Source organism: Nicotiana tabacum, chromosome 11, assembly GCF_000715075.1.
Source record: "Nicotiana tabacum cultivar K326 chromosome 11, ASM71507v2, whole genome shotgun sequence".
NCBI lineage: Eukaryota > Viridiplantae > Streptophyta > Magnoliopsida > Solanales > Solanaceae > Nicotiana > Nicotiana tabacum.
The window spans coordinates 119,118,593-119,123,258 of NC_134090.1; the positions used below are offsets into that span (position 1 = coordinate 119,118,593).

The 4,666-nt window shown below is 32.6% G+C and overlaps 1 long non-coding RNA gene across 1 annotated transcript; it reads left to right on the forward strand.

Moving 5' to 3' along the window:
• The first annotated feature begins 676 nt into the window (after positions 1-676).
• LOC107773018 (uncharacterized) lies at positions 677-3,351 on the forward strand. The gene is made up of 3 exons (XR_001645216.2): positions 677-863; positions 2,720-2,788; positions 3,084-3,351. It is a non-coding gene; the product is annotated as an uncharacterized LOC107773018 (long non-coding RNA).
• Positions 3,352-4,666: the final 1,315 nt, after the last annotated feature.

Genomic DNA, 4,666 nt, shown 5'->3' on the forward strand with positions numbered 1-4,666 from the left:
AAAAAATACACTAAATCCGGCCGGGCCCGACCCCCTCAACCCGTAACTCGTACGGTTCAATTTTCACCCGGATGAACCTGAACCCGTTAAACCCGTTAAGCCCCAACCCGTAACCAACCAGGACCGTAACCCGTACGGGTCCAAAAAATAGCAACCCGCCCGGCCCGGCCCACCCGTTTAACACCCTTAGGCAGGAGTAGGAACAACACATTTGTTTAACAAATAATAGTAAAATTGATCAATTTCGCATAATCTAGGGACATCTTTGACCCTCTATTTAAAATTAAATACTTCTATCCATGAGCTTGACCAAACCGCTTTAAACCCCATTTCCCCCTCTCAGTGTCACTGTGAAGCATTATGGAGCCCACAGAGCTCAGACTAGCATTAGTGAAGCATCTAAAGCCAGACACAACTTCCCCTCTTACACACACACATGCAAACTAAGGCAGTGACATTTTCTCTCATCAATTGCCTTTCCAGGTTCCCTAAAAGCAGAACTAGCAGTAGTTACAACTAGTACACAAAATAGTCATTACTTCAAGACTGGTCTTACTCCTACAGTTGACTCTCTTTTTTTCTGTTATCTATTATCTATTATTATTATTATTATTATTATTATTATTATTATATATTATATAATTTCTATAAATAATTAGAATTATATTTTATTATATAGAAGAGAGGAGATGGTCGACCAATGGCATCTTTGCAATTTTAGCGTCTTTCTTTTTGCAATAATAATTGTATCATTAATTGTTGAATGAAACTTTAGAAGGATCGGATTTTTCATTCTCATTTCTAACTGGGAAAAAAAGAACAAACGCACCAGCAGCAACTCTTCTCTTCATCTTCTTATCTTGGTATGTTTACTTTTAATTTTTGCTCAAATTTCTTTCCTTTGCTTTCGATCTTTCTACTTTTTGGTCTACCTTTGTTGGATCTGTTTTGGTTTTTGCCCCTCTTTTGCTATTTCACTATTTTGCTTTTAAATTTGAGCGGAAGATTTTTTTGTCCTCATAAATAGGATCTTTGTATTGAACTATGTTCAGATTTTAAAGAAGTATTGCGAACATGTAACATAATTTACTTTTTATTTTCTTTAGATTGTGGCCTTATTTTTGTTTTAGGTATAATATGCTATTAATTGGCATGTTAAGTTTTTGGTCCGGCACTACAAAAAAATATGCTTCTACTCTCATAAAGTAAATCTTATTATTAAATATTTTTTCATTTCTTCTTTGTAATTGAGGAGTAGTTTTTGTTGTTGTAATCTTTTATGATAGATAAAAATATATCGATATTTAATCCTTGAATAAATAATTCTAGAAAAATAATAGAATCTTACTTTCAGTTACCCGCTGAGAAGATCGCTTGACGAAAAAATAAAGTTCTGAACTTTACAAGGTTTATCAATGATACATATGTACCGAGCTTATTCAAATCATGTTAGCAATAGCAAGTAAACATAAAAAAATTCTTTCTTTCAAATATAGATTCATATTTTGGTGGATCTTCTAACTGTAAGTGAAAAATAGTACCAATCTGGGCCTCTTTGATAGAAAAAAGTACTTTTGCACAAGTTTGTGTGTGTATATTACAATTGTCTGGTATTGGACTATGATAAATATCATTTGCTCGTAAACTCTTAGGATATGCACCATGCTAGAAAATGTCTTCTTAGTGATCTATATCGACCCATCAAATTAAAATATTTATAGACTTGGAGAACCTATTAGGGATTTCATGAGCTATGAGCCTACTTCAGTGGAAGAGACTCCTCTTCTAGCAAAGAGGTAGTAAAAATGCTTCCTTTTTATGCATGGAATGATAATTGATAAGGCGTCATTGACTAACCACATAGGTTTCTTCTTCGCTAATTTTTTTAAGGGCTCAGATATATACCAAGTCGCCAAATTTATAAGCAGCCACCTGCTACTCTGCTTTTCAGCATTTTCTTAATATCAACAAGTAGGCACGCTAAGCAGCATTATCCCCAATTTCAATGTGAAGCTCACCGTATTGCCACCATAATTTTTATTATAATAATGCATCTTTTAAAAAATTGTTCTTAAAGCTTCCCGAATAAGCCTCCCCCACCATTAGATGTCCTATGACAAATTTTGTAGCAGGACTTATAATGGTTGATTTGTAGTTCTTAGCTATCTATTTGGTTATTTTTGTTGTTACTGCTTGTTTATTTATGTGAAGTAACTACTAAATTAAGTACCATATTTTTTTTGTGACATGTATCTCTTGAAATGTATGCTCCTCAAGTCCAGCATTCTTTCTGAAAGTTTTTTTGCTTGAGATCAACTTTAACGTATTGGTTTTTTTATTCTAATATAACCTGAAGGTTTTTCCTGGGCAGCATGGAAGTGGAATATCTAGAAAGTACTCTTGGTGGTACAGTAGAGATTTGGTGTTACAGTGGAGAGAATAATAATTATACCCAAATATTTTTATCTGCTTATAGCTCATAAGCTATTGGATGAAGAACCTGGTTATTCCTGTGTTATTATCATTTCGGAAAAGGGCCAAAATCGCCCTTAAACTATCCGAAAAAGATCACGTTTAAGCCCCGTTATGTTTTGGTAGCAATCACACCCCCACTATCTAATTTTCGGATCACATCTACTCTTACCACTAATAGTCCTCCACATCATATACCTAGGTAGAACAAAACCCACTAACCTTTTAACTCGACTCATATCTACAGGTAACAACTTTTAGCCATGTCAGAAATCTGGGACTCATGGTCGGTGGGTTTTTGGATCAACTCCAGCAGGTTTTCTCTAAGTTTTCACTTTTGATATGACATGTCTCATCCTTAAATTATTGTAGTGTTTTCAGGATGTAGCTTCTCCAGGATAGTGTGGGAACAAACATGCAAGGAATAGTTTTATAGAATGGAGCAAATTTTTCTTTGTTGAATTCACATGTTATGAAATTGCTTCTGTTGTTTCTATATGTTAAATTGGCTATTTAGAGATGGGACTGTGCTTCACTTCTGTGCCTGTATATTACTAGATTTTCTTTTCAAGGACTTATAGTTATTTACACGTCTCATTTATACATCTCAGGTACATGTGTTAAAATTTAACACACTGGCGCATGTCTCGATCCTAATTTTGTTGGAGCAATTTGAAAATGGAACTCTTATGGAGAAGGTGCGTATGAAAAAGTCGATAGGAATGTCATTTGTACGGTTAACATACGGAATGTGATTTGAAGATGGGAGCAAAATTCATTGTTCTTAAATTCACAGATTGTGAAATTGTATTATATACTCGAACGTATTATGTAGTCTTCTATGTTATACTCTATAAAAATTAGAACTGTGCTTATGTGTGTGTGGTATTATGGTTATTCTGAAACATTAATTGCTGTTTAGGTTTAGAATTCAATATATGTCCTCGGTGGATGCAACTACAGGCTAACAGAAATTATTGGGCCCGTGCTTTGCACGGGAAAGACTCATCTAGTATTATTAATACTGTATGTCATATCAGCATGCTCAAAAGGTCCAAAAGGCTGTCCCTTATTATTAGTTGGGGTCTTATAAGCATGCTTATCATGTCTTATAGCCTGACCCTTTTATTTAATACTAGTTTTTTCGCGTGTGTCGTGTATTCCATATCCATAGATATAAATGTTTTAAAAATCATATAAATATTATATTGAAATTAACCGTTGAATAAAAGTGAAAAGTAAAAATACAGGTACAAGAAACTAAGGATTGTTGATTTCATTTAACCAATTCAATAAAAGTTAAGCAAGAAGCTCTACCTTAGAAGTCAGCAATTATCTTAGAAATATATTCAATTTAAAATTTGGTCAAATTTTATTATTTTATTATTTCAATTTCACATATGATACTTCTTTTTTAGTTTAAAAAAAACAATATAACCCTTGCAGATTTAAAAATTTTTCTTAATTTTCTTGGAAAGCTATTTTGTTCTTTATCTTCAATACACAAACATGGTTAGCTGACCGAGAAAAGATATTTTTTTTTTTACTTTTCAGGCGAGCAAAGAAAATTACGCTATTTATTTAATATATATATATATATATATATACTTTTCCTTCATTTTGGAAAGAACCTTCTTTATCCAAGTACCTAACGGTGCACCGATATTCTCATTTTTTTGAAGCAAAAGTTTATGATTAAAATTGAATTACTTGCCGTTGGTAGATTCTGAAATGATTATATTAATACTATCTAAAAAGAAGTGAAAATATAAAGTTCATATTAAAATTAAAGTTAAAATTAAATTTAGTCTTTTAACCAATTTCTAAAGATATCATGTTTTAGTTTCCATGTGTATCTTTCATCAGTTCTCATTTTAATAGGAACTTTTTAAAATTAAGTCCGAATTCATAAAATAATTTTTTTAAATAAATTTTAGAATTGACCCTTTGATTCTTGGCTTGGTAGCCTAAATTAGAAAAATTGACCAAACTTTGATTTTTGTGAAAATGACCCCGGGACAATATTTTGATGGCTACGATAACTTTGTATCGTGATTTTGGACTTGGGTGTATGCCCCAAATTGAATTTGGAGGTCCGTAGGTTGATTTATGTTTTTTTGCTGAAATTTGGCAATTTGAAGTTAAAAAAGTTTGACCGTACATTGACTTTTAGCAAACGAGCTTGGGATTTATT